Source organism: Pleuronectes platessa, chromosome 5 (genome assembly GCF_947347685.1).
Source record: "Pleuronectes platessa chromosome 5, fPlePla1.1, whole genome shotgun sequence".
Taxonomy (NCBI): Eukaryota; Metazoa; Chordata; class Actinopteri; order Pleuronectiformes; family Pleuronectidae; genus Pleuronectes; species Pleuronectes platessa.
Genome location: NC_070630.1, coordinates 19,985,500 through 20,011,418, shown reverse-complemented (window position 1 = coordinate 20,011,418; position 25,919 = coordinate 19,985,500). Strand labels below are relative to the sequence as shown.

The window sequence follows — 25,919 nt, the reverse complement described above, 5'->3', positions numbered from 1 at the left end:
TTGAGAATCTGTACAGGTAGCAAGATGTTATCAAGGTTCATGTTGAGACAGTAAGTGTATTTCATGTCCTGATTTTGACTATGTAGACAGGACAGCGTTCTATAAATGTGATACATCTGTAAAAGGTCCCACCGAGATTTGAACTCGGATCGCTGGAGTCAAAGTCCAGAGTGCTAACCATTACACCGAACCCTGCTTACCTGGGATATCTTAAGCTCAAAAGATAATTCATGTGTAAATGTACAGTGGGTGATGTCCCCAATGGGATAGCTTTTTTCTCAACGCTTTGCTCCCTTTCAAAATCAGGTCACAGTGGGACAATAAATAATCAAAGAAAAAGTGGCTGAAAAATATCACATTGCTACATTCGGTCAGGCAAAGTAAAAGCAGTATTGTGATATTTGCAAGGTTGAAAGTACCCTTTCAAAACAAAATCCACTGATGAAATGAAGGACAAAATACCTGAAGAAAGATAGCACTAATTGACAAGGAGATCCGGAATACAACGTGTTGTTCGAGGTTGGCAACAACAATAATTGCAGGTGAAAATTGGTCCTCCATTGCCACAGGTATCGAACGTATCATACTTAATGTCAAGTTGTCAGAGGTGAGATTTGAACCCACGCCTCCAATGGAGACTGCGACCTGAAGGCAGCGCCTTAGATCTGAACGCAGCTCCTTAGACCGGTCGGCCATTTTGATTACAAAATCCGATGACATTGAATCCAAAGCAATCCAAGACATCAGCGATAGTGAGTGTTAATAAGTTGAAACAGGTCCTATGCATCGGGTGAAAATATCTTGTAGAATGTATTGAGAATCTGTACAGGTAGCAAGATGTTATCAAGGTTCATGTTGAGACAGTAAGTGTATTTCATGTCCTGATTTTGACTATGTAGACAGGACAGCGTTCTATAAATGTGATACATCTGTAACAGGTCCCACCGAGATTTGAACTCGGATCGCTGGAGTCAAAGTCCAGAGTGCTAACCATTACACCATGGAACCCTGCTTACCTGGGATATCTTAAGCTCAAAAGATAATTCATGTGTAAATGTACAGTGGGTGATGTCCCCAATGGGATAGCTTTTTCTCAACGCTTTGCTCCCTTTTAAAATCAGGTCACAGTGGGACAATAAATAATCAGAGAAAAAGTGGCTGAAAAATATCACTTTGCTACATTCGGTCAGGCAAAGTAAAAGCAGTATTGTGATATGTGCAAGGTTGAAGGTACCCGTTCAAAACAAAATCTACTGATGAAATGAAGGACAAAATACCTGAAGAAAGATAGCACTAATACACCGTGTTGTTCGAGGTTGGCAACAACAATAAGTGCAGGTGAAAATTGGTCCTCCATTGTCAAAGGTATCGAACCTATCATACTTAATGGCAAGTTGTCAGAGGTGAGATGTGAACCCACGCCTCCAAAGGAGACTGCGACCTGAAGGCAGCGCCTTAGACCTGAACGCAGCGCCTTAGACCGGTCGGCCATTCTGATTGCAAAATCTGATGACATTGAATCCAAAACGGTCCAAAACATCAGCGATAGTGAGTGTTAATAAGTTGAAACAGGTCCTGTGCATCGGGTGAAAATATCTTGTAGAATGTATTGAGAATCTGTACAGGTAGCAAGATGTTATCAAGGTTCATGTTGAGACAGTAAGTGTATTTCATGTCATGGATATCTTAGGCTCAAAAGATAATTTACGTGTAAATGTACAGTGGGTGATGTCCCCAATGGGATAGCTTTTTCTCAACGCTTTGCTCCCTTTTAAAATCAGGTCACAGTGGGACAATAAATAATCAGAGAAAAAGTGGCTGATAACTATCACTTTGCTACATTCGGTCAGGCAAAGTAAAAGCAGTATTGTGATATTTGCAAGGTTGAAGGTACCCTTTCAAAACAAAATCCACTGATGAAATGAAGGACAAAATACCTGAAGAAAGATAGCACTAATTGACAAGGAGGTCCGGAATACAACGTGTTGTTCGAGGTTGGCAACAACAATAAGCGCAAGTGAAAATTGGTCCTCCATTGCCACACTTTTCGAACCTATCATACTTAATGGCAAGCTGTCAGAAGTGGGATTTGAACCCACACCTCCAATGTAGACTGCGACCTGAAGGCAGCGCCTTAGATCTGAACGCAGCGCTTTAGACCGGTTGGCTATTCTGATTGCAAAATCTGATGACATTGAATCCAAAGCGGTCCAAGACATCAGCGATAGTGAGTGTTAATAAGTTGAAACAGGTCCTATGCATCGGGTGAAAATATCTTGTAGAATGTATTGAGAATCTGTACAGGTAGCAAGATGTTATCAAGGTTCATGTTGAGACAGTAAGTGTATTTCATGTCCTGATTTTGACTATGTAGACAGGACAGCGTTCTATAAATGTGATACATCTGTAAAAGGTCCCACCGAGATTTGAACTCGGATCGCTGGAGTCAAAGTCCAGAGTGCTAACCATTACACCGAACCCTGCTTACCTGGGATATCTTAAGCTCAAAAGATAATTCATGTGTAAATGTACAGTGGGTGATGTCCCCAATGGGATAGCTTTTTCTCAACGCTTTGCTCCCTTTCAAAATCAGGTCACAGTGGGACAATAAATAATCAAAGAAAAAGTGGCTGAAAAATATCACATTGCTACATTCGGTCAGGCAAAGTAAAAGCAGTATTGTGATATTTGCAAGGTTGAAGGTACCCTTTCAAAACAAAATCCACTGATGAAATGAAGGACAAAATACCTGAAGAAAGATAGCACTAATTGACAAGGAGATCCGGAATACAACGTGTTGTTCGAGGTTGGCAACAACAATAATTGCAGGAGAAAATTGGTCCTCCATTGCCACAGGTATCGAACGTATCATACTTAATGTCAAGTTGTCAGAGGTGAGATTTGAACCCACCCCTCCAATGGAGACTGCGACCTGAAGGCAGCGCCTTAGATCTGAACGCAGCGCATTAGACTGGTCGGCCATTCTGATTGCAAAATCTGATGACATTGAATCCAAAACGGTCCAAGACATCAGCGATAGTGAGTGTTAATAAGTTGAAACAGGTCCTAAGTTGAAACAGATACATCTGTAACAAGTCCCACCGAGATTTGAACTCGGATCGCTGGAGTCAAAGTCCAGAGTTCTAACCATTACACCATGGAACCCTGCTTACCTGGGATATCTTAGGCTCAAAGGATAATTCATGTGTAAATGTACAGTGGGTGATGTCCCCAATGGGATAGCTTTTTCTCAACGCTTTGCTCCCTTTTAAAATCAGGTCACAGTGGGACAATAAATAATCAGAGAAAAAGTGGCTGAAAAATATCACTTTGCTACATTCGGTCAGGCAAAGTAAAAGCAGTATTGTGATATGTGCAAGGTTGAAGGTACCCGTTCAAAACAAAATCCACTGATGAAATGAAGGACAAAATACCTGAAGAAAGATAGCACTAATACACCGTGTTGTTCGAGGTTGGCAACAACAATAAGTGCAGGTGAAAATTGGTCCTCCATTGTCAAAGGTATCGAACCTATCATACTTAATGGCAAGTTGTCAGAGGTGAGATTTGAACCCACGCCTCCAAAGGAGACTGCGACCTGAAGGCAGCGCCTTAGACCTGAACGCAGCGCCTTAGACCGGTCGGCCATTCTGATTGCAAAATCTGATGACATTGAATCCAAAACGGTCCAAAACATCAGCGATAGTGAGTGTTAATAAGTTGAAACAGGTCCTGTGCATCGGGTGAAAATATCTTGTAGAATGTATTGAGAATCTGTACAGGTAGCAAGATGTTATCAAGGTTCATGTTGAGACAGTAAGTGTATTTCATGTCATGGATATCTTAGGCTCAAAAGATAATTTACGTGTAAATGTACAGTGGGTGATGTCCCCAATGGGATTCGAGGTTGGCAACAACAATAAGTGCAGGTGAAAATTGGTCCTCCATTGCCACAGGTATCGAACGTATCATACTTAATGGCAAGTTGTCAGAGGTGAGATTTGAACCCACGCCTCCAATGGAGACTGCGACCTGAAGGCAGCGCCTTAGATCTGAACGCAGCTCCTTAGACCGGTCGGCCATTTTGATTACAAAATCCGATGACATTGAATCCAAAGCAATCCAAGACATCAGCGATAGTGAGTGTTACTAAGTTGAAACAGGTCCTATGCATCGGGTGAAAATATCTTGAAGAATGTATTGAGAATCTGTACAGGTAGCAAGATGTTATCAAGGTTCATGTTGAGACAGTAAGTGTATTTCATGTCCTGATTTTGACTATGTAGACAGGACAGCGTTCTATAAATGTGATACATCTGTAACAGGTCCCACCGAGATTTGAACTCGGTTCGCTGGAGTCAAAGTCCAGAGTGCTAACCATTACACCATGGAACCCTGCTTACCTGGGATATCTTAAGCTCAAAAGATAATTCATGTGTAAATGTACAGTGGGTGATGTCCCCAATGGGATAGCTTTTTCTCAACGCTTTGCTCCCTTTTAAAATCAGGTCACAGTGGGACAATAAATAATCAGAGAAAAAGTGGCTGAAAAATATCACTTTGCTACATTCGGTCAGGCAAAGTAAAAGCAGTATTGTGATATGTGCAAGGTTGAAGGTACCCGTTCAAAACAAAATCCACTGATGAAATGAAGGACAAAATACCTGAAGAAAGATAGCACTAATACACCGTGTTGTTCGAGGTTGGCAACAACAATAAGTGCAGGTGAAAATTGGTCCTCCATTGTCACAGGTATCGAACCGATCATACTTAATGGCAAGTTGTCAGAGGTGAGATTTGAACCCATGCCTCCAAAGGAGACTGCGACCTGAAGGCAGCGCCTTAGACCTGAACGCAGCGCCTTAGACCGGTCGGCCATTCTGATTGCAAAATTTGATGACATTGAATCCAAAACAGTCCAAGACATCAGCGATAGTGAGTGTTAATAAGTTGAAACAGGTCCTGTGCATCGGGTGAAAATATCTTGTAGAATGTATTGAGAATCTGTACAGGTAGCAAGATGTTATCAAGGTTCATGTTAAGACAGTAAGTGTATTTCATGTCCTGATTTTGACCATGTAGACAGGATAGCGTTCTATAAATGTGATACATCTGTAACAGGTCCCACTGAGATTTGAACTCAGTCGCTGGAGTCAAAGTCCAGAGTGCTAACCATTACACCATGGAACCCTGCTTACCTGGGATATCTTAAGCTCAAAAGATAATTCATGTGTAAATGTACAGTGGGTGATGTCCCCAATGGGATAGCTTTTTCTCAACGCTTTGCTCCCTTTTAAAATCAGGTCACAGTGGGACAATAAATAATCAGAGAAAAAGTGGCTGAAAAATATCACTTTGCTACATTCGGTCAGGCAAAGTAAAAGCAGTATTGTGATATGTGCAAGGTTGAAGGTACCCGTTCAAAACAAAATCTACTGATGAAATGAAGGACAAAATACCTGAAGAAAGATAGCACTAATACACCGTGTTGTTCGAGGTTGGCAACAACAATAAGTGCAGGTGAAAATTGGTCCTCCATTGTCAAAGGTATCGAACCTATCATACTTAATGGCAAGTTGTCAGAGGTGAGATTTGAACCCACGCCTCCAAAGGAGACTGCGACCTGAAGGCAGCGCCTTAGACCTGAACGCAGCGCCTTAGACCGGTCGGCCATTCTGATTGCAAAATCTGATGACATTGAATCCAAAACGGTCCAAAACATCAGCGATAGTGAGTGTTAATAAGTTGAAACAGGTCCTGTGCATCGGGTGAAAATATCTTGTAGAATGTATTGAGAATCTGTACAGGTAGCAAGATGTTATCAAGGTTCATGTTGAGACAGTAAGTGTATTTCATGTCATGGATATCTTAGGCTCAAAAGATAATTTACGTGTAAATGTACAGTGGGTGATGTCCCCAATGGGATAGCTTTTTCTCAACGCTTTGCTCCCTTTTAAAATCAGGTCACAGTGGGACAATAAATAATCAGAGAAAAAGTGGCTGATAACTATCACTTTGCTACATTCGGTCAGGCAAAGTAAAAGCAGTATTGTGATATTTGCAAGGTTGAAGGTACCCTTTCAAAACAAAATCCACTGATGAAATGAAGGACAAAATACCTGAAGAAAGATAGCACTAATTGACAAGGAGGTCCGGAATACAACGTGTTGTTCGAGGTTGGCAACAACAATAAGCGCAAGTGAAAATTGGTCCTCCATTGCCACACTTTTCGAACCTATCATACTTAATGGCAAGCTGTCAGAAGTGGGATTTGAACCCACACCTCCAATGTAGACTGCGACCTGAAGGCAGCGCCTTAGATCTGAACGCAGCGCTTTAGACCGGTTGGCTATTCTGATTGCAAAATCTGATGACATTGAATCCAAAGCGGTCCAAGACATCAGCGATAGTGAGTGTTTATAAGTTGAAACAGGTCCTATGCATCGGGTGAAAATATCTTGTAGAATGTATTGAGAATCTGTACAGGTAGCAAGATGTTATCAAGGTTCATGTTGAGACAGTAAGTGTATTTCATGTCCTGATTTTGACTATGTAGACAGGACAGCGTTCTATAAATGTGATACATCTGTAAGAGGTCCATTAACCATTACACCATGGAACCGTGCTTACCTGGGATATCTTAAGCTCAAAACATAATTCATGTGTAAATGTACAGTGGGTGATGTCCCCAATGGGATAGCTTTTTCTCAACGCTTTGCTCCCTTTTAAAATCAGGTCACAGTGGGACAATAAATAATCAGAGAAAAAGTGGCTGAAAAATATCACTTTGCTACATTCGGTCAGGCAAAGTAAAAGCAGTATTGTGATATGTGCAAGGTTGAAGGTACCCGTTCAAAACAAAATCCAATGATGAAATGAAGGACAAAATACCTGAAGAAAGATAGCACTAATACACCGTGTTGTTCGAGGTTGGCAACAACAATAAGTGCAGGTGAAAATTGGTCCTCCATTGTCACAGGTATCGAACCTATCATACTTAATGGCAAGTTGTCAGAGGTGAGATTTGAACCCACGCCTCCAATGGAGACTGCGACCTGAAGGCAGCGCCTTAGATCTGAACGCAGAACCTTAGACCGGTCGGCCATTTTGATTGCAAAAATCCGATGACATTGAATCCAAAGCGATCCAAGACATCAGCGATAGTGAGTGTTAATAAGTTGAAACAGGTCCTATGCATCGGTGGAAAATATCTTGTAGAATGTATTGAGAATCTGTACAGGTAGCAAGATGTTATCAAGGTTCATGTCAAGACAGTAAGTGTATTTCGTGTCCTGATTTTGACTATGTAGACAGGACAGCGTTCTATAAATGTGATACATCTGTAACAGGTCCCACCGAGATTTGAACTCGGATCGCTGGAGTCAAAGTCCAGAGTGCTAACCATTACACCATGGAACCCTGCTTACCTGGTCGGCCATTCTGATTGCAAAATCTGATGACATTGAATCCAAAACGGTCCAAGACATCAGCGATAGTGAGTGTTAATAAGTTGAAACAGGTCCTGTGCATCGGGTGAAAATATCTTGTAGAATGTCTTGAGAATCTGTACAGGTAGCAAGATGTTATCAAGGTTCATGTTGAGACAGTAAGTGTATTTCATGTCATGGATATCTTAGGCTCAAAAGATAATTTACGTGTAAATGTACAGTGGGTGATGTCCCCAATGGGATAGCTTTTTCTCAACGCTTTGCTCCCTTTTAAAATCAGGTCACAGTGGGACAATAAATAATCAAAGAAAAAGTGGCTGAAAAATATCACTTTGCTACATTCGGTCAGGCAAAGTAAAAGCAGTATTGTGATATTTGCAAGGTTGAAGGTACCCTTTCAAAACAAAATCCACTGATGAAATGAAGGACAAAATACCTGAAGAAAGATAGCACTAATTGACAAGGAGATCCGGAATACAACGTGTTGTTCGAGGTTGGCAACAACAATAATTGCAGGTGAAAATTGGTCCTCCATTGCCACAGGTATCGAACGTATCATACTTAATGTCAAGTTGTCAGAGGTGAGATTTGAACCCACCCCTCCAATGGAGACTGCGACCTGAAGGCAGCGCCTTAGATCTGAACGCAGCTCCTTAGACCGGTCGGCCATTTTGATTACAAAATCCGATGACATTGAATCCAAAGCAATCCAAGACATCAGCGATAGTGAGTGTTAATAAGTTGAAACAGGTCCTATGCATCGGGGGAAAATATCTTGTAGAATGTATTGAGAATCTGTACAGGTAGCAAGATGTTATCAAGGTTCATGTCAAGACAGTAAGTGTATTTCGTGTCCTGATTTTGACTATGTAGACAGGACAGCGTTCTATAAATGTGATACATCTGTAACAGGTCCCACCGAGATTTGAACTCGGATCGCTGGAGTCAAAGTCCAGAGTGCTAACCATTACACCATGGAACCCTGCTTACCTGGGATATCTTAAGCTCAAAAGATAATTCATGTGTAAATGTACAGTGGGTGATGTCCCCAATGGGATAGCTTTTTCTCAACGCTTTGCTCCCTTTTAAAATCAGGTCACAGTGGGACAATAAATAATCAGAGAAAAAGTGGCTGAAAAATATCACTTTGCTACATTCGGTCAGGCAAAGTAAAAGCAGTATTGTGATATTTGCAAGGTTGAAGGTACCCTTTCAAAACAAAATCCACTGATGAAATGAAGGACAAAATACCTGAAGAAAGATAGCACTAATTGACAAGGAGGTCCGGAATACACCGTGTTGTTCGAGGTTGGCAACAACAATAAGTGCAGGTGAAAATTGGTCCTCCATTGCCACAGGTATCGAACCTATCATAATTAATGGCAATTTGTCAGAGGTGAGATTTGAACCCACGCCTCCAATGGAGACTGCGACCTGAAGGCAGCGCCTTAGACCTGAACGCAGCGCATTAGACTGGTCGGCCATTCTGATTGCAAAATCTGATGACATTGAATCCAAAACGGTCCAAGACATCAGCGATAGTGAGTGTTAATAAGTTGAAACAGGTCCTAAGTTGAAACAGATACATCTGTAACAAGTCCCACCGAGATTTGAACTCGGATCGCTGGAGTCAAAGTCCAGAGTTCTAACCATTACACCATGGAACCCTGCTTACCTGGGATATCTTAGGCTCAAAGGATAATTCATGTGTAAATGTACAGTGGGTGATGTCCCCAATGGGATAGCTTTTTCTCAACGCTTTGCTCCCTTTTAAAATCAGGTCACAGTGGGACAATAAATAATCAGAGAAAAAGTGGCTGAAAAATATCACTTTGCTACATTCGGTCAGGCAAAGTAAAAGCAGTATTGTGATATGTGCAAGGTTGAAGGTACCCGTTCAAAACAAAATCCACTGATGAAATGAAGGACAAAATACCTGAAGAAAGATAGCACTAATACACCGTGTTGTTCGAGGTTGGCAACAACAATAAGTGCAGGTGAAAATTGGTCCTCCATTGTCAAAGGTATCGAACCTATCATACTTAATGGCAAGTTGTCAGAGGTGAGATTTGAACCCACGCCTCCAAAGGAGACTGCGACCTGAAGGCAGCGCCTTAGACCTGAACGCAGCGCCTTAGACCGGTCGGCCATTCTGATTGCAAAATCTGATGACATTGAATCCAAAACGGTCCAAAACATCAGCGATAGTGAGTGTTAATAAGTTGAAACAGGTCCTGTGCATCGGGTGAAAATATCTTGTAGAATGTATTGAGAATCTGTACAGGTAGCAAGATGTTATCAAGGTTCATGTTGAGACAGTAAGTGTATTTCATGTCATGGATATCTTAGGCTCAAAAGATAATTTACGTGTAAATGTACAGTGGGTGATGTCCCCAATGGGATTCGAGGTTGGCAACAACAATAAGTGCAGGTGAAAATTGGTCCTCCATTGCCACAGGTATCGAACGTATCATACTTAATGGCAAGTTGTCAGAGGTGAGATTTGAACCCACGCCTCCAATGGAGACTGCGACCTGAAGGCAGCGCCTTAGATCTGAACGCAGCTCCTTAGACCGGTCGGCCATTTTGATTACAAAATCCGATGACATTGAATCCAAAGCAATCCAAGACATCAGCGATAGTGAGTGTTAATAAGTTGAAACAGGTCCTATGCATCGGGTGAAAATATCTTGAAGAATGTATTGAGAATCTGTACAGGTAGCAAGATGTTATCAAGGTTCATGTTGAGACAGTAAGTGTATTTCATGTCCTGATTTTGACTATGTAGACAGGACAGCGTTCTATAAATGTGATACATCTGTAACAGGTCCCACCGAGATTTGAACTCGGATCGCTGGAGTCAAAGTCCAGAGTGCTAACCATTACACCATGGAACCCTGCTTACCTGGGATATCTTAAGCTCAAAAGATAATTCATGTGTAAATGTACAGTGGGTGATGTCCCCAATGGGATAGCTTTTTCTCAACGCTTTGCTCCCTTTTAAAATCAGGTCACAGTGGGACAATAAATAATCAGAGAAAAAGTGGCTGAAAAATATCACTTTGCTACATTCGGTCAGGCAAAGTAAAAGCAGTATTGTGATATGTGCAAGGTTGAAGGTACCCGTTCAAAACAAAATCCACTGATGAAATGAAGGACAAAATACCTGAAGAAAGATAGCACTAATACACCGTGTTGTTCGAGGTTGGCAACAACAATAAGTGCAGGTGAAAATTGGTCCTCCATTGTCACAGGTATCGAACCGATCATACTTAATGGCAAGTTGTCAGAGGTGAGATTTGAACCCATGCCTCCAAAGGAGACTGCGACCTGAAGGCAGCGCCTTAGACCTGAACGCAGCGCCTTAGACCGGTCGGCCATTCTGATTGCAAAATTTGATGACATTGAATCCAAAACAGTCCAAGACATCAGCGATAGTGAGTGTTAATAAGTTGAAACAGGTCCTGTGCATCGGGTGAAAATATCTTGTAGAATGTATTGAGAATCTGTACAGGTAGCAAGATGTTATCAAGGTTCATGTTAAGACAGTAAGTGTATTTCATGTCCTGATTTTGACCATGTAGACAGGATAGCGTTCTATAAATGTGATACATCTGTAACAGGTCCCACTGAGATTTGAACTCAGTCGCTGGAGTCAAAGTCCAGAGTGCTAACCATTACACCATGGAACCCTGCTTACCTGGGATATCTTAAGCTCAAAAGATAATTCATGTGTAAATGTACAGTGGGTGATGTCCCCAATGGGATAGCTTTTTCTCAACGCTTTGCTCCCTTTTAAAATCAGGTCACAGTGGGACAATAAATAATCAGAGAAAAAGTGGCTGAAAAATATCACTTTGCTACATTCGGTCAGGCAAAGTAAAAGCAGTATTGTGATATGTGCAAGGTTGAAGGTACCCGTTCAAAACAAAATCTACTGATGAAATGAAGGACAAAATACCTGAAGAAAGATAGCACTAATACACCGTGTTGTTCGAGGTTGGCAACAACAATAAGTGCAGGTGAAAATTGGTCCTCCATTGTCAAAGGTATCGAACCTATCATACTTAATGGCAAGTTGTCAGAGGTGAGATTTGAACCCACGCCTCCAAAGGAGACTGCGACCTGAAGGCAGCGCCTTAGACCTGAACGCAGCGCCTTAGACCGGTCGGCCATTCTGATTGCAAAATCTGATGACATTGAATCCAAAACGGTCCAAAACATCAGCGATAGTGAGTGTTAATAAGTTGAAACAGGTCCTGTGCATCGGGTGAAAATATCTTGTAGAATGTATTGAGAATCTGTACAGGTAGCAAGATGTTATCAAGGTTCATGTTGAGACAGTAAGTGTATTTCATGTCATGGATATCTTAGGCTCAAAAGATAATTTACGTGTAAATGTACAGTGGGTGATGTCCCCAATGGGATAGCTTTTTCTCAACGCTTTGCTCCCTTTTAAAATCAGGTCACAGTGGGACAATAAATAATCAGAGAAAAAGTGGCTGATAACTATCACTTTGCTACATTCGGTCAGGCAAAGTAAAAGCAGTATTGTGATATTTGCAAGGTTGAAGGTACCCTTTCAAAACAAAATCCACTGATGAAATGAAGGACAAAATACCTGAAGAAAGATAGCACTAATTGACAAGGAGGTCCGGAATACAACGTGTTGTTCGAGGTTGGCAACAACAATAAGCGCAAGTGAAAATTGGTCCTCCATTGCCACACTTTTCGAACCTATCATACTTAATGGCAAGCTGTCAGAAGTGGGATTTGAACCCACACCTCCAATGTAGACTGCGACCTGAAGGCAGCGCCTTAGATCTGAACGCAGCGCTTTAGACCGGTTGGCTATTCTGATTGCAAAATCTGATGACATTGAATCCAAAGCGGTCCAAGACATCAGCGATAGTGAGTGTTTATAAGTTGAAACAGGTCCTATGCATCGGGTGAAAATATCTTGTAGAATGTATTGAGAATCTGTACAGGTAGCAAGATGTTATCAAGGTTCATGTTGAGACAGTAAGTGTATTTCATGTCCTGATTTTGACTATGTAGACAGGACAGCGTTCTATAAATGTGATACATCTGTAAAAGGTCCCACCGAGATTTGAACTCGGATCGCTGGAGTCAAAGTCCAGAGTGCTAACCATTACACCATGGAACCCTGCTTACCTGGGATATCTTAAGCTCAAAAGATAATTCATGTGTAAATGTACAGTGGGTGATGTCCCCAATGGGATAGCTTTTTCTCAACGCTTTGCTCCCTTTTAAAATCAGGTCACAGTGGGACAATAAATAATCAAAGAAAAAGTGGCTGAAAAATATCACATTGCTACATTCGGTCAGGCAAAGTAAAAGCAGTATTGTGATATTTGCAAGGTTGAAGGTACCCTTTCAAAACAAAATCCACTGATGAAATGAAGGACAAAATACCTGAAGAAAGATAGCACTAATTGACAAGGAGATCCGGAATACAACGTGTTGTTCGAGGTTGGCAACAACAATAATTGCAGGTGAAAATTGGTCCTCCATTGCCACAGGTATCGAACGTATCATACTTAATGTCAAGTTGTCAGAGGTGAGATTTGAACCCACGCCTCCAATGGAGACTGCGACCTGAAGGCAGCGCCTTAGATCTGAACGCAGCTCCTTAGACCGGTCGGCCATTTTGATTACAAAATCCGATGACATTGAATCCAAAGCAATCCAAGACATCAGCGATAGTGAGTGTTAATAAGTTGAAACAGGTCCTATGCATCGGGGGAAAATATCTTGTAGAATGTATTGAGAATCTGTACAGGTAGCAAGATGTTATCAAGGTTCATGTCAAGACAGTAAGTGTATTTCGTGTCCTGATTTTGACTATGTAGACAGGACAGCGTTCTATAAATGTGATACGTCTGTAACAGGTCCCACCGAGATTTGAACTCGGATCGCTGGAGTCAAAGTCCAGAGTGCTAACCATTACACCATGGAACCCTGCTTACCTGGGATATCTTAAGCTCAAAAGATAATTCATGTGTAAATGTACAGTGGGTGATGTCCCCAATGGGATAGCTTTTTCTCAACGCTTTGCTCCCTTTTAAAATCAGGTCACAGTGGGACAATAAATAATCAGAGAAAAAGTGGCTGAAAAATATCACTTTGCTACATTCGGTCAGGCAAAGTAAAAGCAGTATTGTGATATGTGCAAGGTTGAAGGTACCCGTTCAAAACAAAATCCACTGATGAAATGAAGGACAAAATACCTGAAGAAAGATAGCACTAATACACCGTGTTGTTCGAGGTTGGCAACAACAATAAGTGCAGGTGAAAATTGGTCCTCCATTGTCACAGGTATCGAACCGATCATACTTAATGGCAAGTTGTCAGAGGTGAGATTTGAACCCATGCCTCCAAAGGAGACTGCGACCTGAAGGCAGCGCCTTAGACCTGAACGCAGCGCCTTAGACCGGTCGGCCATTCTGATTGCAAAATTTGATGACATTGAATCCAAAACAGTCCAAGACATCAGCGATAGTGAGTGTTAATAAGTTGAAACAGGTCCTGTGCATCGGGTGAAAATATCTTGTAGAATGTATTGAGAATCTGTACAGGTAGCAAGATGTTATCAAGGTTCATGTTAAGACAGTAAGTGTATTTCATGTCCTGATTTTGACCATGTAGACAGGATAGCGTTCTATAAATGTGATACATCTGTAACAGGTCCCACTGAGATTTGAACTCAGTCGCTGGAGTCAAAGTCCAGAGTGCTAACCATTACACCATGGAACCCTGCTTACCTGGGATATCTTAAGCTCAAAAGATAATTCATGTGTAAATGTACAGTGGGTGATGTCCCCAATGGGATAGCTTTTTCTCAACGCTTTGCTCCCTTTTAAAATCAGGTCACAGTGGGACAATAAATAATCAGAGAAAAAGTGGCTGAAAAATATCACTTTGCTACATTCGGTCAGGCAAAGTAAAAGCAGTATTGTGATATGTGCAAGGTTGAAGGTACCCGTTCAAAACAAAATCTACTGATGAAATGAAGGACAAAATACCTGAAGAAAGATAGCACTAATACACCGTGTTGTTCGAGGTTGGCAACAACAATAAGTGCAGGTGAAAATTGGTCCTCCATTGTCAAAGGTATCGAACCTATCATACTTAATGGCAAGTTGTCAGAGGTGAGATTTGAACCCACGCCTCCAAAGGAGACTGCGACCTGAAGGCAGCGCCTTAGACCTGAACGCAGCGCCTTAGACCGGTCGGCCATTCTGATTGCAAAATCTGATGACATTGAATCCAAAACGGTCCAAAACATCAGCGATAGTGAGTGTTAATAAGTTGAAACAGGTCCTGTGCATCGGGTGAAAATATCTTGTAGAATGTATTGAGAATCTGTACAGGTAGCAAGATGTTATCAAGGTTCATGTTGAGACAGTAAGTGTATTTCATGTCATGGATATCTTAGGCTCAAAAGATAATTTACGTGTAAATGTACAGTGGGTGATGTCCCCAATGGGATAGCTTTTTCTCAACGCTTTGCTCCCTTTTAAAATCAGGTCACAGTGGGACAATAAATAATCAGAGAAAAAGTGGCTGATAACTATCACTTTGCTACATTCGGTCAGGCAAAGTAAAAGCAGTATTGTGATATTTGCAAGGTTGAAGGTACCCTTTCAAAACAAAATCCACTGATGAAATGAAGGACAAAATACCTGAAGAAAGATAGCACTAATTGACAAGGAGGTCCGGAATACAACGTGTTGTTCGAGGTTGGCAACAACAATAAGCGCAAGTGAAAATTGGTCCTCCATTGCCACACTTTTCGAACCTATCATACTTAATGGCAAGCTGTCAGAAGTGGGATTTGAACCCACACCTCCAATGTAGACTGCGACCTGAAGGCAGCGCCTTAGATCTGAACGCAGCGCTTTAGACCGGTTGGCTATTCTGATTGCAAAATCTGATGACATTGAATCCAAAGCGGTCCAAGACATCAGCGATAGTGAGTGTTTATAAGTTGAAACAGGTCCTATGCATCGGGTGAAAATATCTTGTAGAATGTATTGAGAATCTGTACAGGTAGCAAGATGTTATCAAGGTTCATGTTGAGACAGTAAGTGTATTTCATGTCCTGATTTTGACTATGTAGACAGGACAGCGTTCTATAAATGTGATACATCTGTAAAAGGTCCCACCGAGATTTGAACTCGGATCGCTGGAGTCAAAGTCCAGAGTGCTAACCATTACACCATGGAACCCTGCTTACCTGGGATATCTTAAGCTCAAAAGATAATTCATGTGTAAATGTACAGTGGGTGATGTCCCCAATGGGATAGCTTTTTCTCAACGCTTTGCTCCCTTTTAAAATCAGGTCACAGTGGGACAATAAATAATCAAAGAAAAAGTGGCTGAAAAATATCACATTGCTACATTCGGTCAGGCAAAGTAAAAGCAGTATTGTGATATTTGCAAGGTTGAAGGTACCCGTTCAAAACAAAATCCACTGATGAAATGAAGGACAAAATACCTGAAGAAAGATAGCACTAATTGACAAGGAGGTCCGGAATACAACGTGTTGTTCGAGGTTGGCAACAACAATAATTGCAGGTGAAAATTGGTCCTCCATTGCCACAGGTATCGAACGTATCATACTTAATGTCAAGTTGTCAGAGGTGAGATTTGAACCCACGCCTCCAATGGAGACTGCGACCTGAAGGCAGCGCCTTAGATCTGAACGCAGCTCCTTAGACCGGTCGGCCATTTTGATTACAAAATCCGATGACATTGAATCCAAAGCAATCCAAGACATCAGCGATAGTGAGTGTTAATAAGTTGAAACAGGTCCTATGCATCGGGGGAAAATATCTTGTAGAATGTATTGAGAATCTGTACAGGTAGCAAGATGTTATCAAGGTTCATGTCAAGACAGTAAGTGTATTTCGTGTCCTGATTTTGACTATGTAGACAGGACAGCGTTCTATAAATGTGATACATCTGTAACAGGTCCCACCGAGATTTGAACTCGGATCGCTGGAGTCAAAGTCCAGAGTGCTAACCATTACACCATGGAACCCTGCTTACCTGGGATATCTTAAGCTCAAAAGATAATTCATGTGTAAATGTACAGTGGGTGATGTCCCCAATGGGATAGCTTTTTCTCAACGCTTTGCTCCCTTTTAAAATCAGGTCACAGTGGGACAATAAATAATCAAAGAAAAAGTGGCTGAAAAATATCACTTCGCTACATTCGGTCAGGCAAAGTAAAAGCAGTATTGTGATATTTGCAAGGTTGAAGGTACCCTTTCAAAACAAAATCCACTGATGAAATGAAGGACAAAATACCTGAAGAAAGATAGCACTAATTGACAAGGAGATCCGGAATACACCGTGTTGTTCGAGGTTGGCAACAACAATAAGCGCAAGTGAAAATTCGTCCTCCATTGCCACACTTTTCGAACGTATCATACTTAATGGCAAGCTGTCAGAAGTGGGATTTGAACCCACACCTCCAATGTAGACTGCGACCTGAAGGCAGCGCCTTAGACCTGAACGCAACGCTTTAGACCGGTCGGCCATTCTGATTGCAAAATCTGATGACATTGAATCCAAAGCGGTCCAAGACATCAGCGATAGTGAGTGTTAATAAGTTGAAACAGGTCCTATGCATCGGATGAAATTATCTTGTAGAATGTATTGAGAATCTGTACAGGTAGCAAGATGTTATCAAGGTTCATGTTGAGACAGTAAGTGTATTTCATGTCCTGATTTTGACTATGTAGACAGGACAGCGTTCTATAAATGTGATACATCTGTAAGAGGTCCATTAACCATTACACCATGGAACCGTGCTTACCTGGGATATCTTAAGCTCAAAACATAATTCATGTGTAAATGTACAGTGGGTGATGTCCCCAATGGGATAGCTTTTTCTCAACGCTTTGCTCCCTTTTAAAATCAGGTCACAGTGGGACAATAAATAATCAGAGAAAAAGTGGCTGAAAAATATCACTTTGCTACATTCGGTCAGGCAAAGTAAAAGCAGTATTGTGATATGTGCAAGGTTGAAGGTACCCGTTCAAAACAAAATCCAATGATGAAATGAAGGACAAAATACCTGAAGAAAGATAGCACTAATACACCGTGTTGTTCGAGGTTGGCAACAACAATAAGTGCAGGTGAAAATTGGTCCTCCATTGCCACAGGTATCGAACGTATCATACTTAATGGCAAGTTGTCAGAGGTGAGATTTGAACCCACTCCTCCAATGGAGACTGCAACCTGAAGGCAGCGCCTTAGATCTGAACGCAGCTCCTTAGACCGGTCGGCCATTTTGATTGCAAAATCCGATGACATTGAATCCAAAGCAATCCAGGACATCAGCGATAGTGAGTGTTAATAAGTTGAAACAGGTCCTATGCATCGGGTGAAAATATCTTGTAGAATGTATTGAGAATCTGTACAGGTAGCAAGATGTTATCAAGGTTCATGTTGAGACAGTAAGTGTATTTCATGTCCTGATTTTGACTATGTAGACAGGACAGCGTTCTATAAATGTGATACATCTGTAACAGGTCCATTAACCATTACACCATGGAACCGTGCTTACCTGGGATATCTTAAGCTCAAAACATAATTCATGTGTAAATGTACAGTGGGTGATGTCCCCAATGGGATAGCTTTTTCTCAACGCTTTGCTCCCTTTTAAAATCAGGTCACAGTGGGACAATAAATAATCAGAGAAAAAGTGGCTGAAAAATATCACTTTGCTACATTCGGTCAGGCAAAGTAAAAGCAGTATTGTGATATGTGCAAGGTTGAAGGTACCCGTTCAAAACAAAATCCAATGATGAAATGAAGGACAAAATACCTGAAGAAAGATAGCACTAATACACCGTGTTGTTCGAGGTTGGCAACAACAATAAGTGCAGGTGAAAATTGGTCCTCCATTGTCACAGGTATCGAACCTATCATACTTAATGGCAAGTTGTCAGAGGTGAGATTTGAACCCACGCCTCCAATGGAGACTGCGACCTGAAGGCAGCGCCTTAGATCTGAACGCAGAACCTTAGACCGGTCGGCCATTTTGATTGCAAAATCCGATGACATTGAATCCAAAGCGATCCAAGACATCAGCGATAGTGAGTGTTAATAAGTTGAAACAGGTCCTATGCATCGGTGGAAAATATCTTGTAGAATGTATTGAGAATCTGTACAGGTAGCAAGATGTTATCAAGGTTCATGTCAAGACAGTAAGTGTATTTCGTGTCCTGATTTTGACTATGTAGACAGGACAGCGTTCTATAAATGTGATACATCTGTAACAGGTCCCACCGAGATTTGAACTCGGATCGCTGGAGTCAAAGTCCAGAGTGCTAACCATTACACCATGGAACCCTGCTTACCTGGGATATCTTAGGCTCAAAGGATAATTCATGTGTAAATGTACAGTGGGTGATGTCCCCAATGGGATAGCTTTTTCTCAACGCTTTGCTCCCTTTTAAAATCAGGTCACAGTGGGACAATAAATAATCAGAGAAAAAGTGGCTGAAAAATATCACTTTGCTACATTCGGTCAGGCAAAGTAAAAGCAGTATTGTGATATTTGCAAGGTTGAAGGTACCCTTTCATAACAAAATCCACTGATGAAATGAAGGACAAAATACCTGAAGAAAGATAGCACTAATTGACAAGGAGATCCGGAATACACCGTGTTGTTCGAGGTTGGCAACAACAATAAGTGCAAGTGAAAATTGGTCCTCCATTGCCACAGGTATTGAACCTATCACACTTAATGGCAAGTTGTCAGAGGTGAGATTTGAACCCACGCCTCCAATGGAGACTGCGACCTGAAGGCAGCGCCTTAGATCTGAACGCAGGACCTTAGACCGGTCGGCCATTTTGATTGCAAAATCCGATGACATTGAATCCAAAGCGATCCAAGACATCAGCGATAGTGAGTGTTAATAAGTTGAAACAGGTCCTATGCATCGGGGGAAAATATCTTGTAGAATGGATTGAGAATCTGTACAGGTAGCAAGATGTTATCAAGGTTCATGTCAAGACAGTAAGTGTATTTCGTGTCCTGCTTTTGACTATGTAGACAGGACAGCGTTCTATAAATGTGATACATCTGTAACAGGTCCCACCGAGATTTGAACTCGGATCGCTGGAGTCAAAGTCCAGAGTGCTAACCATTACACCATGGAACCCTGCTTACCTGGGATATCTTAAGCTCAAAAGATAATTCATGTGTAAATGTACAGTGGGTGATGTCCCCAATGGGATAGCTTTTTCTCAACGCTTTGCTCCCTTTTAAAATCAGGTCACAGTGGGACAATAAATAATCAGAGAAAAAGTGGCTGAAAAATATCACTTTGCTACATTCGGTCAGGCAAAGTAAAAGCAGTATTGTGATATGTGCAAGGTTGAAGGTACCCGTTCAAAACAAAATCCACTGATGAAATGAAGGACAAAATACCTGAAGAAAGATATCACTAATACACCGTGTTGTTCGAGGTTGGCAACAACAATAAGTGCAGGTGAAAATTGGTCCTCCATTGTCAAAGGTATCGAACCTATCATACTTAATGGCAAGTTGTCAGAGGTGAGATTTGAACCCACGCCTCCAAAGGAGACTGCGACCTGAAGGCAGCGCCTTAGACCTGAACGCAGCGCCTTAGACCGGTCGGCCATTCTGATTGCAAAATCTGATGACATTGAATCCAAAACGGTCCAAAACATCAGCGATAGTGAGTGTTAATAAGTTGAAACAGGTCCTGTGCATCGGGTGAAAATATCTTGTAGAATGTATTGAGAATCTGTACAGGTAGCAAGATGTTATCAAGGTTCATGTTGAGACAGTAAGTGTATTTCATGTCATGGATATCTTAGGCTCAAAAGATAATTTACGTGTAAATGTACAGTGGGTGATGTCCCCAATGGGATAGCTTTTTCTCAACGCTTTGCTCCCTTTTAAAATCAGGTCACAGTGGGACAATAAATAATCAGAGAAAAAGTGGCTGATAACTATCACTTTGCTACATTCGGTCAGGCAAAGTAAAAGCAGTATTGTGATATTTGCAAGGTTGAAGGTACCCTTTCAAAACAAAATCCACTGATGAAATGAAGGACAAAATACCTGAAGAAAGATAGCACTAATTGACAAGGAGATCCGGAATACAACGTGTTGTTCGAGGTTGGCAACAACAATAAGCGCAAGTGAAAATTGGTCCTCCATTGCCACACTTTTCGAACCTATCATACTTAATGGCAAGCTGTCAGAAGTGGGATTTGAACCCACACCTCCAATGTAGACTGCGACCTGAAGGCAGCGCCTTAGATCTGAACGCAGCGCTTTAGACCGGTTGACCATTCTGATTGCTAAATCTGATGACATTGAATCCAAAGCGGTCCAAGACATCAGCGATAGTGAGTGTTAATAAGTTGAAACAGGTCCTATGCATCGGGTGAAAATATCTTGTAGAATGTATTGAGAATCTGTACAGGTAGCAAGATGTTATCAAGGTTCATGTTGAGACAGTAAGTGTATTTCATGTCCTGATTTTGACTATGTAGACAGGACAGCGTTCTATAAATGTGATACATCTGTAACAGGTCCCACCGAGATTTGAACTCGGATCGCTGGAGTCAAAGTCCAGAGTGCTAACCATTACACCATGGAACCCTGCTTACCTGGGATATCTTAGGCTCAAAGGATAATTCATGTGTAAATGTACAGTGGGTGATGTCCCCAATGGGATAGCTTTTTCTCAACGCTTTGCTCCCTTTTAAAATCAGGTCACAGTGGGACAATAAATAATCAGAGAAAAAGTGGCTGAAAAATATCACTTTGCTACATTCGGTCAGGCAAAGTAAAAGCAGTATTGTGATATTTGCAAGGTTGAAGGTACCCTTTCATAACAAAATCCACTGATGAAATGAAGGACAAAATACCTGAAGAAAGATAGCACTAATTGACAAGGAGATCCGGAATACACCGTGTTGTTCGAGGTTGGCAACAACAATAAGTGCAAGTGAAAATTGGTCCTCCATTGCCACAGGTATTGAACCTATCACACTTAATGGCAAGTTGTCAGAGGTGAGATTTGAACCCACGCCTCCAATGGAGACTGCGACCTGAAGGCAGCGCCTTAGATCTGAACGCAGGACCTTAGACCGGTCGGCCATTTTGATTGCAAAATCCGATGACATTGAATCCAAAGCGATCCAAGACATCAGCGATAGTGAGTGTTAATAAGTTGAAACAGGTCCTATGCATCGGGGGAAAATATCTTGTAGAATGGATTGAGAATCTGTACAGGTAGCAAGATGTTATCAAGGTTCATGTCAAGACAGTAAGTGTATTTCGTGTCCTGCTTTTGACTATGTAGACAGGACAGCGTTCTATAAATGTGATACATCTGTAACAGGTCCCACCGAGATTTGAACTCGGATCGCTGGAGTCAAAGTCCAGAGTGCTAACCATTACACCATGGAACCCTGCTTACCTGGGATATCTTAAGCTCAAAAGATAATTCATGTGTAAATGTACAGTGGGTGATGTCCCCAATGGGATAGCTTTTTCTCAACGCTTTGCTCCCTTTTAAAATCAGGTCACAGTGGGACAATAAATAATCAGAGAAAAAGTGGCTGAAAAATATCACTTTGCTACATTCGGTCAGGCAAAGTAAAAGCAGTATTGTGATATGTGCAAGGTTGAAGGTACCCGTTCAAAACAAAATCCACTGATGAAATGAAGGACAAAATACCTGAAGAAAGATATCACTAATACACCGTGTTGTTCGAGGTTGGCAACAACAATAAGTGCAGGTGAAAATTGGTCCTCCATTGTCAAAGGTATCGAACCTATCATACTTAATGGCAAGTTGTCAGAGGTGAGATTTGAACCCACGCCTCCAAAGGAGACTGCGACCTGAAGGCAGCGCCTTAGACCTGAACGCAGCGCCTTAGACCGGTCGGCCATTCTGATTGCAAAATCTGATGACATTGAATCCAAAACGGTCCAAAACATCAGCGATAGTGAGTGTTAATAAGTTGAAACAGGTCCTGTGCATCGGGTGAAAATATCTTGTAGAATGTATTGAGAATCTGTACAGGTAGCAAGATGTTATCAAGGTTCATGTTGAGACAGTAAGTGTATTTCATGTCATGGATATCTTAGGCTCAAAAGATAATTTACGTGTAAATGTACAGTGGGTGATGTCCCCAATGGGATAGCTTTTTCTCAACGCTTTGCTCCCTTTTAAAATCAGGTCACAGTGGGACAATAAATAATCAGAGAAAAAGTGGCTGATAACTATCACTTTGCTACATTCGGTCAGGCAAAGTAAAAGCAGTATTGTGATATTTGCAAGGTTGAAGGTACCCTTTCAAAACAAAATCCACTGATGAAATGAAGGACAAAATACCTGAAGAAAGATAGCACTAATTGACAAGGAGATCCGGAATACAACGTGTTGTTCGAGGTTGGCAACAACAATAAGCGCAAGTGAAAATTGGTCCTCCATTGCCACACTTTTCGAACCTATCATACTTAATGGCAAGCTGTCAGAAGTGGGATTTGAACCCACACCTCCAATGTAGACTGCGACCTGAAGGCAGCGCCTTAGATCTGAACGCAGCGCTTTAGACCGGTTGACCATTCTGATTGCTAAATCTGATGACATTGAATCCAAAGCGGTCCAAGACATCAGCGATAGTGAGTGTTAATAAGTTGAAACAGGTCCTATGCATCGGGTGAAAATATCTTGTAGAATGTATTGAGAATCTGTACAGGTAGCAAGATGTTATCAAGGTTCATGTTGAGACAGTAAGTGTATTTCATGTCCTGATTTTGACTATGTAGACAGGACAGCGTTCTATAAATGTGATACATCTGTAAAAGGTCCCACCGAGATTTGAACTCGGATCGCTGGAGTCAAAGTCCAGAGTGCTAACCATTACACCATGGAACCCTGCTTACCTGGGATATCTTAAGCTCAAAAGATAATTCATGTGTAAATGTACAGTGGGTGATGTCCCCAATGGGATAGCTTTTTCTCAACGCTTTGCTCCCTTTTAAAATCAGGTCACAGTGGGACAATAAATAATCAAAGAAAAAGTGGCTGAAAAATATCACATTGCTACATTCGGTCAGGCAAAGTAAAAGCAGTATTGTGATATTTGCAAGGTTGAAGGTACCCTTTCAAAACAAAATCCACTGATGAAATGAAGGACAAAATACCTGAAGAAAGATAGCACTAATTGACAAGGAGATCCGGAATACAACGTGTTGTTCGAGGTTGGCAACAACAATAATTGCAGGTGAAAATTGGTCCTCCATTGCCACAGGTATCGAACCTATCATACTTAATGGCAAGTTGTCAGAGGTGAGATTTGAACCCACGCCTCCAATGGAGACTGCGACCTGAAGGCAGCGCCTTAGATCTGAACGCAGAACCTTAGACCGGTCGGCCATTTTGATTGCAAAATCCGATGACATTGAATCCAAAGCGATCCAAGACATCAGCGATAGTGAGTGTTAATAAGTTGAAACAGGTCCTATTCATCGGGGGAAAATATCTTGTAGAATGTATTGAGAATCTGTACAGGTAGCAAGATGTTATCAAGGTTCATGTCAAGACAGTAAGTGTATTTCGTGTCCTGATTTTGACTATGTAGACAGGACAGCGTTCTATAAATGTGACACATCTGTAACAGGTCCCACCGAGATTTGAACTCGGATCGCTGGAGTCAAAGTCCAGAGTGCTAACCATTACACCATGGAACCCTGCTTACCTGGGATATCTTAAGCTCAAAAGATAATTCATGTGTAAATGTACAGTGGGTGATGTCCCCAATGGGATAGCTTTTTCTCAACGCTTTGCTCCCTTTTAAAATCAGGTCAGAGTGGGACAATAAATAATCAAAGAAAAAGTGGCTGAAAAATATCACTTTGCTACATTCGGTCAGGCAAAGTAAAAGCAGTATTGTGATATGTGCAAGGTTGAAGGTACCCGTTCAAAACAAAATCCAATGATGAAATGAAGGACAAAATACCTGAAGAAAGATAGCACTAATACACCGTGTTGTTCGAGGTTGGCAACAACAATAAGTGCAGGTGAAAATTGGTCCTCCATTGTCACAGGTATCGAACCTATCATACTTAATGGCAAGTTGTCAGAGGTGAGATTTGAACCCACGCCTCCAATGGAGACTGCGACCTGAAGGCAGCGCCTTAGATCTGAACGCAGCACCTTAGACCGGTCGGCCATTTTGATTGCAAAATCCGATGACATTGAATCCAAAGCGATCCAAGACATCAGCGATAGTGACTGTTAATAAGTTGAAACAGGTCCTATGCATCCTGGGAAAATATCTTGTAGAATGGATTGAGAATCTGTACAGGTAGCAAGATGTTATCAAGGTTCATGTCAAGACAGTAAGTGTATTTCGTGTCCTGCTTTTGACTATGTAGACAGGACAGCGTTCTATAAATGTGATACATCTGTAACAGGTCCCACCGAGATTTGAACTCGGATCGCTGGAGTCAAAGTCCAGAGTGCTAACCATTACACCATGGAACCCTGCTTACCTGGGATATCTTAAGCTCAAAAGATAATTCATGTGTAACTGTACAGTGGGTGATGTCCCCAATGGGATAGCTTTTTCTCAACGCTTTGCTCCCTTTTAAAATCAGGTCACAGTGGGACAATAAATAATCAGAGAAAAAGTGGCTGAAAACTATCACTTTGCTACATGATGTTGGACTTACTATCCAACAGACGCCAGTCTGTTAGGTTAGAAAACCACACCTCCTCAACCCTCATCCTAAACACTGGCGTGCCACAGGGCTGTGTGCCGAGTCCTCTCCTCTACTCCTTCTTCACCTATGATTGCACACCTTTACAAGGTTCTAATACCATTGTAAAGTTTTTAGACAACACAACAGTGATTGGCCTCATCAGCGACAACGATGAGTGGGCCTACAGAGAAGAGGTCCAGCACCCGGTGAAGTGGTGCGCCGACAACAACCTGGCTCTCAACACCAAGAAAATTCACCGGAAATGGCAAATATAAAAACAATTAGGTTAGCTTAATCTTGCATTGCTTACACACACATTGTCCACATGTATATATTGCAGATTATTGACTGCAGGGGACTTTGATGATATGTACCCTTCTGTGCCTGCATGTGTAAGTGAGCGTGTTTGAGAGAGAGAGAGAGAGAGGTGGGAAATAGAGGGGAGGAGAGGGTGTAATGTTTCTGCAAATCATTTATCATCATAGTTGAAATACTACTTCAAACTTTTTGACATCTGAACTTCACAGGTCACAGTCAAAGAGAAAGTAAATTCTGTTTATTTGTTTGGACTGTACAACTAACCTGTTTTTATACATACATTTCTGTCTGTTCTCCACATGCCATCCTACTCCTCCCATTCTCTATTTGGGTCAACCCTATTGGCCACATCCTCC

The 25,919-nt window shown here is 41.6% G+C and overlaps 21 non-coding genes across 21 annotated transcripts; all 21 read right to left on the bottom strand.

Moving 5' to 3' along the window:
- Positions 1-936: 936 nt before the first annotated feature.
- On the bottom strand, positions 937-1,008 carry trnaq-uug (transfer RNA glutamine (anticodon UUG)). Its single transcript has one exon. It is a non-coding gene; the product is annotated as a tRNA-Gln (tRNA).
- A 2,085-nt stretch (positions 1,009-3,093) lies between these two features.
- trnaq-uug (transfer RNA glutamine (anticodon UUG)) lies at positions 3,094-3,165 on the bottom strand. The gene has a single exon. It is a non-coding gene; the product is annotated as a tRNA-Gln (tRNA).
- Positions 3,166-4,323: 1,158 nt separating this feature from the next.
- On the bottom strand, positions 4,324-4,395 carry trnaq-uug (transfer RNA glutamine (anticodon UUG)). The gene has a single exon. It is a non-coding gene; the product is annotated as a tRNA-Gln (tRNA).
- Positions 4,396-5,119: 724 nt separating this feature from the next.
- On the bottom strand, positions 5,120-5,190 carry trnaq-uug (transfer RNA glutamine (anticodon UUG)). The gene has a single exon. It is a non-coding gene; the product is annotated as a tRNA-Gln (tRNA).
- Positions 5,191-7,347: 2,157 nt separating this feature from the next.
- trnaq-uug (transfer RNA glutamine (anticodon UUG)) lies at positions 7,348-7,419 on the bottom strand. The gene has a single exon. It is a non-coding gene; the product is annotated as a tRNA-Gln (tRNA).
- A 939-nt stretch (positions 7,420-8,358) lies between these two features.
- Positions 8,359-8,430, bottom strand: trnaq-uug (transfer RNA glutamine (anticodon UUG)). The gene has a single exon. It is a non-coding gene; the product is annotated as a tRNA-Gln (tRNA).
- Positions 8,431-9,043: 613 nt separating this feature from the next.
- Positions 9,044-9,115, bottom strand: trnaq-uug (transfer RNA glutamine (anticodon UUG)). Its single transcript has one exon. It is a non-coding gene; the product is annotated as a tRNA-Gln (tRNA).
- A 1,158-nt stretch (positions 9,116-10,273) lies between these two features.
- Positions 10,274-10,345, bottom strand: trnaq-uug (transfer RNA glutamine (anticodon UUG)). The gene has a single exon. It is a non-coding gene; the product is annotated as a tRNA-Gln (tRNA).
- Positions 10,346-11,069: 724 nt separating this feature from the next.
- On the bottom strand, positions 11,070-11,140 carry trnaq-uug (transfer RNA glutamine (anticodon UUG)). Its single transcript has one exon. It is a non-coding gene; the product is annotated as a tRNA-Gln (tRNA).
- A 1,403-nt stretch (positions 11,141-12,543) lies between these two features.
- On the bottom strand, positions 12,544-12,615 carry trnaq-uug (transfer RNA glutamine (anticodon UUG)). Its single transcript has one exon. It is a non-coding gene; the product is annotated as a tRNA-Gln (tRNA).
- Positions 12,616-13,358: 743 nt separating this feature from the next.
- Positions 13,359-13,430, bottom strand: trnaq-uug (transfer RNA glutamine (anticodon UUG)). Its single transcript has one exon. It is a non-coding gene; the product is annotated as a tRNA-Gln (tRNA).
- A 724-nt stretch (positions 13,431-14,154) lies between these two features.
- trnaq-uug (transfer RNA glutamine (anticodon UUG)) lies at positions 14,155-14,225 on the bottom strand. Its single transcript has one exon. It is a non-coding gene; the product is annotated as a tRNA-Gln (tRNA).
- A 1,403-nt stretch (positions 14,226-15,628) lies between these two features.
- On the bottom strand, positions 15,629-15,700 carry trnaq-uug (transfer RNA glutamine (anticodon UUG)). Its single transcript has one exon. It is a non-coding gene; the product is annotated as a tRNA-Gln (tRNA).
- Positions 15,701-16,443: 743 nt separating this feature from the next.
- On the bottom strand, positions 16,444-16,515 carry trnaq-uug (transfer RNA glutamine (anticodon UUG)). The gene has a single exon. It is a non-coding gene; the product is annotated as a tRNA-Gln (tRNA).
- A 2,249-nt stretch (positions 16,516-18,764) lies between these two features.
- trnaq-uug (transfer RNA glutamine (anticodon UUG)) lies at positions 18,765-18,836 on the bottom strand. Its single transcript has one exon. It is a non-coding gene; the product is annotated as a tRNA-Gln (tRNA).
- A 743-nt stretch (positions 18,837-19,579) lies between these two features.
- Positions 19,580-19,651, bottom strand: trnaq-uug (transfer RNA glutamine (anticodon UUG)). Its single transcript has one exon. It is a non-coding gene; the product is annotated as a tRNA-Gln (tRNA).
- Positions 19,652-21,054: 1,403 nt separating this feature from the next.
- On the bottom strand, positions 21,055-21,126 carry trnaq-uug (transfer RNA glutamine (anticodon UUG)). The gene has a single exon. It is a non-coding gene; the product is annotated as a tRNA-Gln (tRNA).
- Positions 21,127-21,869: 743 nt separating this feature from the next.
- On the bottom strand, positions 21,870-21,941 carry trnaq-uug (transfer RNA glutamine (anticodon UUG)). The gene has a single exon. It is a non-coding gene; the product is annotated as a tRNA-Gln (tRNA).
- Positions 21,942-23,344: 1,403 nt separating this feature from the next.
- On the bottom strand, positions 23,345-23,416 carry trnaq-uug (transfer RNA glutamine (anticodon UUG)). Its single transcript has one exon. It is a non-coding gene; the product is annotated as a tRNA-Gln (tRNA).
- Positions 23,417-24,159: 743 nt separating this feature from the next.
- On the bottom strand, positions 24,160-24,231 carry trnaq-uug (transfer RNA glutamine (anticodon UUG)). The gene has a single exon. It is a non-coding gene; the product is annotated as a tRNA-Gln (tRNA).
- Positions 24,232-24,955: 724 nt separating this feature from the next.
- On the bottom strand, positions 24,956-25,027 carry trnaq-uug (transfer RNA glutamine (anticodon UUG)). The gene has a single exon. It is a non-coding gene; the product is annotated as a tRNA-Gln (tRNA).
- Between the last annotated feature and the right edge of the window lie 892 nt (positions 25,028-25,919).